This window comes from Podarcis pityusensis (assembly GCF_964106645.2).
Source record: "Podarcis pityusensis genome assembly, chromosome: 12".
Classification (NCBI taxonomy): domain Eukaryota; kingdom Metazoa; phylum Chordata; class Lepidosauria; order Squamata; family Lacertidae; genus Podarcis; species Podarcis pityusensis.
Genome location: NC_138037.1, coordinates 28329811 through 28345199, shown reverse-complemented (window position 1 = coordinate 28345199; position 15389 = coordinate 28329811). Strand labels below are relative to the sequence as shown.

The following is a 15389-nucleotide window of genomic DNA, read 5'->3' as shown; positions in this document are numbered from 1 at the left end:
CAGAATCAGAATTCTTTAAGGAAATGTTTGTGACTAAATCAGTGTTTTCTTTTTCATGCAAGTGGAATGAAGGCTTTCATGGAGATACTGTAGGATCACTGTGGTAGGAATGTCTTACTCTTCTTTCATACCTCGGAATGGAAATGAGAAAGAATGAGTGAGGTTTTCCACTTCTTATGTTGTTTTCTCTTTCACACGTGGGAAAATATATGCCAGATGTTGCCACAGGGGCAACAGTGCACAATAATCCTAGTTTTACTTCAATGAAACGTTAAGATATATAGCCTCACTTGTAACTACGGTACATTTTGTATGGCATGTAGTTCAATCTTTACCATTGTTCACGGGAGGGCAAGCTTTGAAATCTTTTCAGGTGGGAAACTTTAATAAGCAGTGGGTCACTGACTCTGCCAACAACCTTCACAAACATGACACTTTTTTCCTTTGTCACAGTTTCTGTCCTTTTACCCATTCCTCATTCCCTTCTCTATGGCTTTGAGGAAGCGCCACTCAAACCAAGAGGGGTGGCAGGGTAGCAGGGCTTAGAAGATGGTGTGCTTCTGCTTAACTTTGACTTAGCATAATTATTAGTCACTTCAAAACATTATTTTATACCCACCCGGAAAGATTATTTCTTTATGTATTTATTTCCTTATGTTTCCATAAGAATCCCACTCTTCTTCCTTCATGCAACCCAACAAGCTATATATGTGGTTCCTGCTGGAAGTACAACTGCAGGGATCATTCATTTAATAACCTAAGGGTTAATTCTGCTTACAGTTAGTCAAGCCAACTGGGGGTGGGTGGGAGGTGTTGCCTAGCAACCGGGCAGTATGCCACGTTCCTTGCTGAGGCAATTCAAATTTTGATTGGTGTATATAACTTTTTATCCTGTGTAGTTGCATATCTCCCTCCTCTAAACCACACTTGTAAAGACTTGTAGACCCCCTCATATCATATACTGTTTCTGCTCAGTTTACCCAGCAAAGTAATATTGGTTTCTTTTCTCTTTGGACTCCGTCTGCGTTATTCAAGTGACTGCTCAAAGTTCACAGGTGGTCATCCATCCAAGCTCTGACCAAACCCAGACCTACCTATATCCCTGGGATAGATATGACCATTATCATATGTAAGTGGTGATCCAGACCTCCATGTGCCCTCCAGCGTCCACATGGGGTCCTCCTCTCTATAGTGGGCACAGCTCTGCAAATGCCCCTTGCACATGTAGAGTTTCTGTTTCGTTGACGTGAGCTGGGTAGACTTTGTGTGCAAGAAGGGCATATTCTGGTGCCATAGAGCAAAGGAAGGGAGCCTGTAGCCCTCCAGATGTTGCTGAGGTACAATTCCCCTCCACCCCAACAATCATGACAAAAGACCAAGGATGATGGGAGTTGTAGTTCAGCAACATCTGGAGAGCCACAGGTTCTCTACACCTGCCCTAACAGAACTCCTGTGCTAGGGCAGCTCTTTGCCTCCTTTCTATGCATCGTCAGGTACGACAAGTAAGACCTGTTTTGCAGTGTGGAGTACTCCTGTTTGTTACTCCAGGCAGCTAACAATGCCCATTTCCTGGATACTCCATTTCATTCCCTTCCAGCAATATTCCACACCCCTCCCCAGAGCTCTATGGTCACTGAACATCCTCAGAAATTGTTGTTTTCCCCTCCCTTAGAGTTTCTCCTACATGTTGTTTTCTACTGCTGAGTTTTGGTGCTGGCTATATAAGGATCAGCTCTCTGAGAATGACCTTGCTGTTAGTAGATAGATAGATAGATAGATAGATAGATAGATAGATAGATAGATAGATAGATAGATGATAGATAGATAGGATATGGAAGGGATGGTTCCCTTTAAGTCCTTTTTCTGAAGCCTTATGCCCTGGACCTTTCTAGTAAACACTGGTGACATTAAATATTTGGTCAGTAGTAGGAAACAGATATTCTCATTTGTCTGTTTCAAGAATGTGTGTGGCTGAATCTTTAGTTTCCATGGAAACCATCTCCAATGTCATTTGTGGAACTAAAATGTCAACAGTCCTGGTGAGAATGAAGTTGTTGCGAGGCTGAAGGAGAGACCTCTCAGGGTTTTTTACCTGCTCAAGGCACTGTAGTGCTATTAACAAAGCTTAAACAATGATTATTTACAAACATAGCAAATCAAATTAAAGATGCAGATTAATTACTAATTTACTGCGGTGTAAAACATTGGGATTTAATTACTAACTGATCCTCTCGCACATTTTCTTATCTTTAAGTCTTCTTTTCTTCCCAATCCCTTTGCTAGATCAGCCTAGATTTAAGCAGCTATCCTAAACTGGGAACAAATCCTTTGGGGCTTATTTCTGAGTATACACGTACAGGATTTCATTGCAAGTATCAAGCCATAAGTATCTTGGGCCCTATAAACCTCACCCCTTATACTGACAGAGGGGGGATAAGCTGGGGATTTTGGAAGGGGGAGGATTGGGCAGAGCCTTGGGAGCAATTAGGATACAGAACAGTGAAAGTAAGCCCTTCAGCAAGTATTGGTGTCAGAGTGAAGGCAGTCCAAATAGTGTTGTATGCCCCACAGTGCTGTCACCAATTGACTACTGGCTCATCTAGAGGCAGCAAAGTCAGTTTCTCAATCCACAGATATATTAGCACCAAGATAGTTTTTCCTTCCAGTGTTGCCAAACCTGTTTCTTGGCTGTTAGGAAGGCACAGAAAACCCACTTGCGGAACAAGGTGAAAGGGCTGTGGCTCAGTGGTAGAACGCATGTCCAGTATACGTAAAGGTCCCGGGTTCAACCCTTGGTGTCCTCAGGTAGAGCTGGGGGAAACTGCTGCCTGAAAGGCAAGACCACCTCTGCTATACAGTGTAAACAAGTCCAACGCTTGCAGCCCGAGAGGCCTTTTTCTGCGGTCCTTGGCAACGTTTGACACTCCCCAGCCCTTGCGATGCCTTCCCATAGTCAGGTGAGGAGGCACTGGACTTTGGGAAGGAGGCAGGAGGGCTCTGACACGGTCCTAGATTCTTCCTTCCCAAAGCTTAGTTAGCTTTCCCAGCTTTGGGAAGGAGGTAGGAGGGCCCTGCCAGAGGCTGGTACCTGTTTCCCAAAGCCTGGTGCCTTGCTTATCTGGTTTTGGGAAGGCAGCATGAGGGCTGGAGGGTGTGTCAAATTTTGGGCTCCCCCCCCCCCCCGCTTCTGAAGCACTACACAAAAGGCTTTGGCAGGAGTCAATCATCTGACATCATTAGGACATGAGATGGTAGATTAGTGGGTTGCCCTGCCCAGCTGTCAGAGCTGGCCTGTGGTGGTGCGGGGAGATTAGGATCTTGCCTGCCAGATCAAAAACATCCCCTGCGCCTTTTATATATGGAGTAAATCCCCCTGAATTCAATGGCACTTACCGTACTTCTGAGCAGTCATCAGATTGCACGGTAAGTCCCCAAATAACAGTCACTAAGATTAAAGAATGATTGAACAACGATTAGTGAATTCATGGATCTGATAACACTAGAACTCACTCATGGACATGAGTCTGTATGCTTCTGAATACCTGTTGCTGATGACCTTAGGAGACAATGCTCTTGTACTCAGATTTCCTGCAGGCATCTGGTTGGCCACTGTGAGAACAGGATAATAATAATATAATAACCATCTGGCTGGGTTTCCCAGCCACTCTGGGCAGCTTCCAACAAAACACTAAAATACCATAACCTATTAAACATTAAAAGCTTCCCTAAACAAGGCTGCCTTCAGATGTCTTCTAAAAGTTTGGTAGTTATTTTTCTCTTTGACATCTGGTGGGAGGGCATTCCACAGGGCGGGTGCTGGAATAGATGGGCTGCAGACTCTTCTTATGACGGTACCACAGAGAACATTATTAGAAATAAAAAATCTTAATAATTATAATAAATACTGGGGGTCTTTGAAGTACTTTGCAATGCAGCAAGTGCCATGGTCAGATCACTTCCTGGTGCAACTGGACTTCTCTGCGACCCATCCCCTCTGCAGGGAGGTGGGACCAATTCGGATGGTCCGCCCCCGCCACTTAATGGATCCAAATGGTTTCCAGAGAGTGGTAGGGGATGCTTTATCCCATGTTGATGGCCTTTCAGCCGATTCCCTGGTGGCCCGCTGGAATGTGGAGTTAACCAGGGCTATTGACTGTTTGGCTCCGAAGCGCCCTCTCCGATTGCATGGAGCCCGCACAGCCCCGTGGTTTTCCACGGATCTGAGGGCAATGAAACAATCGTTGAGACGGCTAGAGCGCCGGTGGCGGATGACTCATTCCGAATCTGACCGGACACAGGTTAGAGCTCAACATCGAGCCTACCAAGTGGCGATAGCGACGGCGAAGAAGAATTTCTTCACCGCCTCTATTGCATCTGCAGAAAACAGCAGCAGGAGACTTTTTCAGGTGGTTCACAATTTAGTGGAACCACCTGCAACATCGGGGCCCAATACGGGCCACATGTTCTCCTGCAATGATTTTGCAAAGTTTTTTGCAGATAAAATCACTCAGATTCGGGAAGAAGTAGACTCCACCGTGGGAGCAGGGCCGGGGCGGGAGAGTGCTAGAGTTCTGTCTAGTCAAGTTGAGTGGGATCAATTCCAATCTGTTACCTCCGAGGATGTGGACAGGCTGCTTGGACGAGTGAAACCAACCACCTGTCTCCTGGATCCTTGCCCATCCTGGCTTATAAAAGCTAGCCGGGAAGGACTGGGCGATGGGCTTCGTGGGGTGGTGAATGCTTCCCTCCGTGAGGGAGCCTTCCCAGACCCGCTGAAAGAGGCGGTTATTAAACCGCTTCTTAAAAAAACATCTTTAGATGCGGCCACGATGGCCAATTATCGCCCAGTCTCAAATCTTCCATTCCTGGGCAAGGTGATTGAGCGAGCGGTTGCCGAACAACTCCAGGCACGCCTGGAAGAAGCGGACCATTTGGATCCCTTCCAGTCGGGATTCAGGCCTCATCATGGGACTGAAACTGCCTTGGTCGCACTGGTTGATGATCTCCGGCGGGCTAGGGACAAAGGTGAGAGCTGTTTCCTAGTTCTGCTGGATCTTTCAGCGGCGTTTGATACCATCGACCATAGCATCCTTCTGGACCGTCTTGAGGGGCTGGGAGCTGGGGGCACTGTCATACAGTGGTTCCGCTCCTTCCTCCTGGGCCGTGTTCAGAAAGTGGTGGTGGGGGATGAGTGTTCAGACCCCTGGGCTCTCACTTGTGGGGTGCCTCAGGGTTCTGTCCTCTCCCCCATGCTTTTCAACATTTACATGCAGCCGCTGGGAGAGATCATCAGGAGGTTTGGGCTGGGTGTTCATCAGTATGCCGATGATACCCAGCTCTACCTCTCTTTTAAATCAGAACCAGTGAAGGCGGTGAAGGTCCTGCGTGAGTGTCTGGAGGCGGTTGGAGGATGGATGGCGGCTAACAGATTGAGGTTGAATCCTGACAAGACAGAAGTACTGTTTTTGGGGGACAGGAGGCGGGCAGGTGTGGAGGATTCCCTGGTCCTGAATGGGGTAACTGTGCCCCTGAAGGATCAGGTACGCAGCCTGGGAGTCATTTTGGACTCACAGCTGTCCATGGAGGCACAGGTCAAATCTGTGTCCAGGGCAGCTGTTTACCAGCTCCATCTGGTACGTAGGCTGAGACCCTATCTGCCTGCGGACTGTCTCGCCAGAGTGGTGCATGCTCTGGTTATCTCCCGCTTGGACTACTGCAATGCACTCTATGTGGGGCTACCTTTGAAGGTGACTCGGAAACTACAACTAATCCAGAATGCGGCAGCTAGACTAGTGACTGGGGGCGGCCGCCGAGACCATATAACACCGGTCTTGAAAGACCTACATTGGCTCCCAGTACGTTTCCGAGCACAATTCAAAGTGTTGGTGCTGACCTTTAAAGCCCTAAACGGCCTCGGTCCAGTATACCTGAAGGAGCGTCTCCACCCCCATCGTTCTGCCCGGACACTGAGGTCTAGCGCCGAGGGCCTTCTGGCGGTTCCCTCATTGCGAGAAGCAAAGCTACAGGGAACCAGGCAGAGGGCCTTCTCGGTAGTTGCGCCCGCCCTGTGGAACGCCCTTCCAGCAGATGTCAAAGCGATAAACAACTACCTGACATTCAGAAGACATCTTAAGGCAGCCCTGTTCAGGGAAGTTTTTAACGTGTGATTTTACTGTATTTTTGGTTTTATGGAAGCCGCCCAGAGTGGCTGGGGAGGCCCAGCCAGATGGGCGGGGTATAAATAATAAATTATTATTATTATTATTATTATTATCTGACAGTATACTTTGAGAGGAGAAATGGTTTAGTTTTGTGTTTCAGATTTTCACATATATTCGTTAGAATTTTGCTAGGAGGTGGGGCATCTCAGTGAAAAATGCATCATGAGTCCGAGTGATCTTGAAATCCTAAACACATAAAATGAAACCTGTCACTTCAAGAATGTTGCCTCATTATGGACAAAGAGAGTCTCAAGTTTGCCTACCCAACTGTTTTCATTTGTATGGCTCTCCCAAGCAAATGTGCTCCGGGAGTCGGTGATGCACTGTGACAGTGTTAATAATTATCAGCGATACTAAATAGAACACAAGGGCAGCCTTAGCACACCAAGTCAGGAGGAAGCAAGCCTTCAAGCAAACCATAGCACTCCCTTCACATCCATCACTTTGGTGGAGATTCTTCATGATAGCTCATGAGTGCAGGTGACAGGAAATCGTAAGAGTGGAACCCCAAGGTTGCAGTTCTACTGCTCAGCATACAGTACTGCTTCTTTTCTGACTCAGAATTGCACAATTGTAAGAGCTGGCTATAGCTGTCAAACAGATTTAATTTAGAAGCTGCTAGTTGATTTTTTTATTTAAGTATCACAGGCAGCTTGTGTGTGTATTGACCAATAGAGATTTTGTGCAAGGAACTATACCAAAATTGTAACTTAAAATATAAATAACATTTTGAACATAAATAAAACTTAGCTCCAAAGACAAATATATGCATCAAAAGTCACACAAAATTTACTCTCTACAGAGTACAGTAGAAAGATAACAAATGTTGCTGTTATCTTTAATGTAAAAGCAAATAACTATGAGTTACAGAAAATAGCATACTAAGAGGCTGGCATATTACATCATTAGTTATTCACTAAAAAAATCAAACCGTTCTGATCTAAAGCTGCTGCTCTTTTTAGTCCCCCTAGCCAATTTTATTTGTCAACTTTCCAAACAAAGTTATATCCCACACATTTTTTATACCAATATCCTTTCGTGGCTCCTTCCAAATTCTTTCAAAAATGGGCAGTCGTTAGTTCTGATGCCATTAAAGGATGACTTAACAACATTTTACTTCTCAAAATCATATTACTGTTTGAGAAGAACACTTAATAAAGCTAAATAACAATCCAACAGTATATATTCATTAGTTAAATTCTCCAACGTTTTGGCGATTCCTATGGCAAGAAGAATGTACAATAATTTAGATTTCTAGCACCCTTCTATGTTTCACATTGGCACAAATCTTTAAACTGCTGGAAGCGCAATCCTAAGATGGTAGCAGTGGTGAGATTCTGTGGCAGAGAAATTGCCATTTCCCTAAGGCAGTTCATACTGGCCACGGCAGACAGCTCCAAGGCTGGTGTTCCCGACTCCCCACTTTCTGTAGTTGGGTGTTCAGGGGAATGAGGGGCCTTTGGATTCTGCAGATATGCAACCCCCATGATCCACACAACAAGCTCCTGGGAGTGCCACATTTCCAAACCTATTGCCTTCTGCTTTTCAATCAGTCTTTGCTTATAGACATAGTTTTAGTCAAAAGTCACACAGTGATGCTCAGGCAACTCATTAGAAATGGAAAAGATGAGAGTCAGGCGGCTCTTCAGTATACGCCTTATGGCTCCATCCAGGCCATGGGATTGAGAAGGAAGATTCTGGAGGTAAAGGAACAATGGTGGAGTTTTCTGTCACTGCACAGAGGAGACCTCAGCCCATGAAACTTGCTCTCCGTGCATGGAGAGTGAGGTTCGCCGTTATCCTCCCTGGTAATTAGGATTGCTTTCTAGGAGAGTCAAGACTTGATTTATTTCATCCACAACAAACATACTAACACTTAGACTTCATACCTCCTTTACCACCACCAAGGCTTGCACTTTTGCTAACAAAGGCTCCTTTTTTATTTGCACAATTAAGATAACACTGTCATCAGCACAACTCTACATAATGTGGTTAGAACTCTAATCGCTAACCATTGTAATTGCAAGCCAGTTATTTCTTTTTAATAGAATGCAATGATGTTGCAAAACAAAGCAGAGGAGGGAACAGTAGCAAGCCCGTAACAGAAGATGAGTGGTGCTCAGCATTAACTGCACAACATTTTTGTTGTTGTTACTGCTTTTAGCTGTATAAAGCTAATATTTTCCTCTCTTACCTTTTTTCTGTACATTTATGACCCATCTTGTTCTCAAATTAAAACGCAAGCTCCTCTGGATGAAGGGTATCTTATAAAGTGCATGCTATTTTATGGATTCCTTGTAGTCTTAAATCTATTACTCCTGTTTATTATTTTGACAGCTGGATTTTTGTACCAGGATGTAAACCACCATTGATGTTTCAGTTATTACAGTTGGCCTACAGAGGGCTCCAGAGCAGCAGTTGCTGAGGTAAATCACTGCACATAACTGAGTTAAAAAAGAGAGAAAAGCAGAAACATAGAAATAATGATAGAGGAATAGCTTTTGTGATAATCAGTTATGTTCTGTGTGTGAGAGATGGCGATAAATAATATGAATGCTGTGAGAGAACCCCCTTACCACAATGGGGAAGTTGGAGGAAAAATTTGATTCAGTTCACATTTAAAGGCAGTCCTAACTCATCACATATTCTGAAACAATATGTGAACTGTAACAGCTATCATTTGGAACTTGCACTTCTCTATATTTTTCTGTGCAGCTCTCCAGCCAAGAGATGTGCACAAAAATGCATGAATGAGGAGAATACAGTGATACCTTGGGTTACAGACGCTTCAGGTCACAGACTCTGCTAACCCAGAAATAGTACCTCGGGTTAAGAACTTTGCTTCAGGATGAGAACAGTAATCGCGCAGCAGCGGCGTGGCGGCAGCAGCAGGAGGCCCCATTAGCTAAAGTGGTGCTTCACGTTAAGAACAGTTTCAGGTTAAGAACGTACCTCCAGAACGAATTAAGTTCTTAACCCGAGGTACTACTGCACTTAGTAGTGAAAACAGTCAAGCAAAAATGCATTCTATTGGTGGAAGTTGGGTTGCAAAGTAGCTGTTGATAGCCTCGTCCTCTGTGAATTTGTCCAGTCCTCTTCTAAAGCCACCCAAACCGGTGGCCATCATCGCCTCCTATGGGAGTCCCATAGCTTAACTACACTCTGCAAGAAGAAGTACTTTTATTCTGAATCTTCCAGCATCCAGCTTCACTGCATGCCTACAAGTTCCAGTGCGATGGGGGGGGGATCTTTTCTCTATCCACTTTCTCCATGCCACGCATCATTTTATAAACCTCTACTGTGTCACCTCTTACTCAACTTTTTTTAAAAAAATATTTTATTAAAGAATCCAGATGCTTCTTTCTATGCTCTATATATTCCTTATCGTTTCTGAAACTTTTCCAACTCTCCAATATCCATTTTTGAGGAGAGACCTTTTAAGGGCTGGTTACATACCTTAGGAGTCAAGAGATCTAAGCACAGCAGCCAAGAGAAGTTGTTGGACTTTAGCAATTCTTTTTGAAGGATAATGGTGTACTCCTCCTACTTGAAGGCAGTTCCCTTTGTTAACTATGGGACCCTTGACACACCAGGTAATTAGTACCTACATGCATGAGAACTCTCCTCTAGGCTGCAGCCTTCTCTCACAGGCCCTGCTTCATAACCTGAGTGTTTTCTCCTGGCTGGAATGTGTTCTTGAACTCTGATAAGGCCCCTTGCTTCTATGGAGGGAGCATCAAGAAGGGTGCATGAGTGTGTGTAGGAACATTCCTGCTGCACAAAGGCATGCCCTCCAAGTGTCCCTATTTTCTAGGGACAGACCCAGATTTACAGAAGCCGTCCCGGTTTCTAATTTGATTCCGAAATGTCCCGCTTTTCCTTAGGACATCCCAATTTTCATCGGAGGAATGTTGGAAGGTATGGAGTTATCTGATCCCCAAGCCATCTGAAGGCAGCCCTGTATAGGGAAGTGTTTTTAATGTTTAATATTTATTTTGTTTTTATATATGTTGGAAGCCCCCCAGAATGGCTGGGACAACCCAGTCAGATGGATGGAGTATTATTATTATTATTATTATTATTATTATTATTATATAGGAATTATATAGGAATATGGAATAGTTTCATCAGAGAAATGTGGCAGGGTATGCAAAGGTAAAATCTGCATTTGTTGCTCTCCCCATTTTTCTTTCTGGTTCTGCCAACTGCTGGCATGTGGTCCTCATAAGGTTGCCCAGAAGGGAATGTAGATCTCAGGCTCAAAAATATTCCCCATTCCCAACCTTTTCTTTAACAAGGATTCTTTTTCCATTACCAGTATAATCTGTGCCAAATTTTTGTTTATGAAACATAACAGAAACTTTTCATAAATATTTAAGCCAGCTCCAGCTATATGACCACTGTAATGTTGCCAGTGTCACAAAGATGTATGGTGGTTTGGCTACAAATGAGTAATTATTGCTGGCTCAGCAACTTCAATTTGCCTGCAAAGTTGGTTGTGTGTTTTTTTTCAATAATTTTAAAGAGCGTTTTTATTTGCTTCCATTTTTGGATATGTACTGGGCTCCCTCTCTGAAACACGTGACTCATTTTCCAAGACGGGTGCCAAGCCAAGGCTAATAATGTGTCTTCCCAGAATTCAAATCTTTGCACTGCACAAAAGCAAGGGTTACAGAAAAGCAAAGATATGCGACACAAAGCACAGCTAAACAAAATAACAGGGCTTTTTCTTTTTGCCTAAAATCAAACTTTGGCAGATGCTAACCCTGTCTCTTCCTTTCAGTGTGATCAATCTGTCAGCCAAGAAGCTACTCCTTCCTTTTGTCACAGTTCCCAAGTAAGGTAGCAATAAGCTGATGAAAGCAATTTCTGCAGAACTTGGAATTTTATTTTGTGCGGACTAATCTAAAAGTGCACAGATCAAAGAACAGCACATGTTACTTGTGGAGCTACGGCCATAAATAGCATTAAAAGAACTGCCTTTATGATTCATTATTTCGATCTGCTGGAAGGTTTTAAAGGTCAGTAGTTGGCACTGGACAGCACAAAAGAGGAGAAGTCTTAAGAATGTTATGAAAGCTGCATTGTGCATATGACTTGTTTATTCAGAACAGCGGAGTGTAATGAGAGGGTGGTGGTTGTTATTCAGTTATATTTGCTGGAAAGCAAAAGGCCATCCAGTGAGCTGCTTGAGTAAGCAGGGATCTGAGCATGGGATTTCCCACATTTAAGCCTTACACTCAGCAATCATTGACCCAGTGATACCTTTCACTGGTTGGCCAGTTGTCTTAACCTTCCAGCCAAATCAAGAAGTAGCGTACTGTATAGTGAAAAGTCTTCTCGTTGCTTGGCAGGAGACTGAATTACCAGGGTTAATTGTTGGTTAATTGGTAAATTGTTACATTCACCCTCTGACTACATTGCCACACGTGGGTGCCAATGTTTTTGTGAAACATGTGGAGTCAGAAATGTGTAATACAAGTATAGTACAGTTTTTATAATATATAATTATATTTTTATTATGACACGCCTTGTTTTTTGGAATGCAATTCCATTTACAGCTCCCCAAAGGCAGAGAGCAACAACTTTGATCGGCCCTCACGCATGTTCACTTCATCAAATCCGGCCTCTTTGAAAATAGTTTGGGCACCCCTGATTTAGGACCTCTTAAAGCCATGCTTCGTTTTTTAATAGAGTACAAATGTGTGCTGGAACATACCATGTCCTTTCTTATTCATAGGTCAAGTCATACTTTTTTCCCTGGAAGGATCAGACCAAAGGTCCATCTAATTTAGCATCTCATTACCCACAGTGGCAATCAGAGGCTTCTGAGAAGCCCACAAGTCGGGCATGAATGCTGTAGCCCTTGTCCTTTTGTTGCCCTCTAGCAAGTGAATAAAATATCATGATCATTACCAAGCATTCCAAACACATAACAGTAAAATAGGTAAAAAGGAAAACTTCCTATACAGTACAAACAAGTTTGGATTACAAACCTAACTGGTTTTCTACATTGCCAAGATCAGTCCAACAGGACTGATTCCTTTTGCAACTTTACAGAACTGTACCTAACGATCAGGAACTGATATTTAAGACATAGTACCTCTGAATCTGGAGGCTCAATCTAGCAATTACAATTAATAGCTGCTTATAGAAACATAGAAGTGAGAGCTGGACCATAAAGAAGGCTGATCGCCGAAGAATTGATGCTTTTGAATTATGGTGCTGGAGGAGACTCTTGAGAGTCCCACGGACTGCAAGAAGATCCAACCTATCCATTCTGAAGGAAATCAGCCCTAAGTGCTCACTGGAAGGACAGATTGTGAAGCTGAGGCTCCAATACTTTGGCCACCTCATGAGAAGAGAAGACTCCTTGGAAAAGACCCTGATGTTGGGAAAGATGGGGCACAAGGAGAAGGGGACGACAGAGGACAAGATGGTTGGATAGTGTTCTCGAAGCTACCAGCATGAGTTTGACCAAACTGCGGGAGGCAGTGGAAGACAGGAGTGCCTGGCGTGCTCTGGTCCATGGGGTCACGAAGAGTCGGACACGACTAAACGACTAAACAACAACAACAACAAATAGACACATTTTGCATGACTTTGTCTAATCTAGCCATTGAGGTTAATGGTCACTGCATCCCGTGGCAACAAATTCCGTTAAGTTCATGCAGAAGTACTTTGCCATGAATCTACTGCCAATCACTTTCAAAAGTTGACCACAAGTTCTACTACTGTGTGTGAGAGAGGCAAAGCATTTTCCACCTGCTATTTCCAAACCATACATAGTTTTAAATAAACCTCTATGATCACATCCTTCCTTAGCTGTCTTTTGTCATTTTATTTCCCATTTACTCAATTTGGAGAATTCCTTTGGCGTGTTCTGCAATCAGCTTAGGTTTTTAATTTGCCACTATCTGCAAACTTGGCTACGGTTGCCTCACTGCTTATCCCCAACTCCAGATAATTTATGAATAAATTAAATAGTCCCAGTCCCAGTACATCTCTCCATTGTGAGAACAGTCTGTTTACTCTTAAGAATGCTTGAATTATGGGGCTCAAAGGACTTCTCAACAAAATCCACAAACCCACCCAATTCTCACCCCAATTCAGTCAAATGATTTCCCCCTAGGTCTTCAAAAAAGGCAATAAAGGGCTGGTTGTAAAACCTTTCTGTAATTCAAGCACCAAGTCCAAGTCTTGTTTTGAACCAGTTACTGCTTCATCATTCACCAGTTACTGATCTATAAAAGGCACTGTCATTTATTCTACAACTCTTAAGTATATTGATGTGCTATACACATTTTAAATCACCTGCTGCTTGCAAGGCAAGGATTTTTATTTTTAATATTGCTATTACCTACCCTACACTTACAACTACTAAGTTTCTTTTCTTGAAGTTCTATGTATATAATATTATTATATCATATTATATTATTCACCAGTCTAGTGCCCTCCAGCTGTCTGAGACTAAAATTCAGTTGCTGGTTCTAATATTTTCCTTGCACACTCTAAGTCTTCCAGGAGGACACACATCAAATAACACAACATATTATTATTACTACTGATATACATACCATTTTCCTTCCCAAAACAGCATATCATAGCAACATTAATACAGTAGTATGTGCATATTTTACTTACACACACACACACACACACAAACACTCTCCCTCTGTGTGTGTGTGTGTGTGTGTGTGTGTGTGTGTGTATATATATATACACATACATACATATAATCTACAGTGTTTGTGTGTGTTAGAGTGAGAAATTTTGTACTCTATACATGTCAACTGTTTTCAGAGTTGTACAAATAACTGAGTAAATAACAGCAGCTGCAATGCTACCAAGCCCTCCTCTGGGCTCCTTGCCTTGCCCGCCTCTCCCTTTCACATTTTGTGTGTAAGCTTGCGACCAGGGAGAAAGGATAGATGAATTATAACAGGGCAAGTATTAAGACCGAACAAAGGGTCGTGGTTCAGTGGAAGAGCTTCATAAGTTTGATCCTGGCATCTCCCTTCTCTGTGGTAGATCATGAGGATGGCAACAGGAGAACAGACCTGTTCAGTTGTGGCTCAACGCTTGTGGAAGACGCTTTGCAGGGAGGCTCGCCTGGCACCCTCTTTGCCTAGTTTTAGGCACCAGGCAAAACCTTTCCTCTTTTTTTACCCAGGCTTTTGGCCCCCCTTTTTTGAAGGTTTTTAAAATATTTCTGGCCTCTTTTGGTTGGGGGGGTGGATCTACTTGACCTGGTTTTTCATTTTTGACAGATGTACTTGTTAGATTTTTAATGGCGTTTGTTGGAATTGGTTTTTAGTATTCCCAGAGCTTTTTTCTGGGGGTACACATACCCCTAAACATTTTGTGAATCTTTGTACTATTGTCCATTTACTGTATTTATTTTTTCCGATTTGAACTATAAAATGGTGATTTTCTTGAGTCAAAACGAGAGTACCCCTAAACATTTTTTAAGAAAAAAGCACTGAGTATTCCTAATGTGTTCGTAAGTTGCTCTGAGTTATTTTTACAAGTCGCTAATAAATAACAATAATCATCTCTGCACAAAACCAGAGAGAGCCATTGCCAATCAATGTATAGGCAATATATACGGACTTTGATGGAACAATGGTCCAACTCAATATAAGACAGCTCCCTAGGCAAGCCTGCTCCCAAATTTGCTGGTCCGGTGAAAGGCATCTCTTTACTTCTCTAGGGAGGGTCTGCATCCCAGGGATAGATCCTGCTTTGCGTGCAGAAGGTCCTAGGTTCAATCCGCCCCCCCATCTCCTGGTGGGGCTGGGAGAGACCCCGACCCCAAACTCCAGGGACCTGCTGCTGCTGCCAGCCTGCACAGACAATATTGGGGCGAGGCAGACAAACAGCATGTTAGGCAGCATTTTACATTTTCTTAAAAGGGTGTGGGGGTGTGGAAAAGACCAACCAGTGCCCGATTTAGGTTTGATGAGGCCCTAAGCTACTGAAGGTAATGGGGCCCTTTATATGTCCAGCTGTCCTTTATCAACAACTAATTGTTTTTTGTGTTGAATATATGCTATATTTATGGACCTAATAGGTATCTAAAGCCATTTGCACAAGTTACCATGCAACCAGTCCATGCAGAATGTAGGCACCCTATATATAGAAATGAGCAAACCAGTGATATTTTAG

The 15389-nt window shown here is 43.4% G+C and overlaps 1 long non-coding RNA gene across 3 annotated transcripts; it reads left to right on the top strand.

Moving 5' to 3' along the window:
* Positions 1-43: 43 nt before the first annotated feature.
* LOC308459896 lies at positions 44-12246 on the top strand. 3 transcript variants are annotated; one of them, XR_013978359.1, is made up of 3 exons: positions 44-103; positions 8559-8647; positions 11005-12246. It is a non-coding gene; the product is annotated as an uncharacterized lncRNA (long non-coding RNA). The 3 variants fall into 3 exon arrangements; XR_013978360.1 differs by having other exon boundaries at positions 10106-12246; XR_013978361.1 differs by having other exon boundaries at positions 71-157; positions 10106-12246.
* Positions 12247-15389: the final 3143 nt, after the last annotated feature.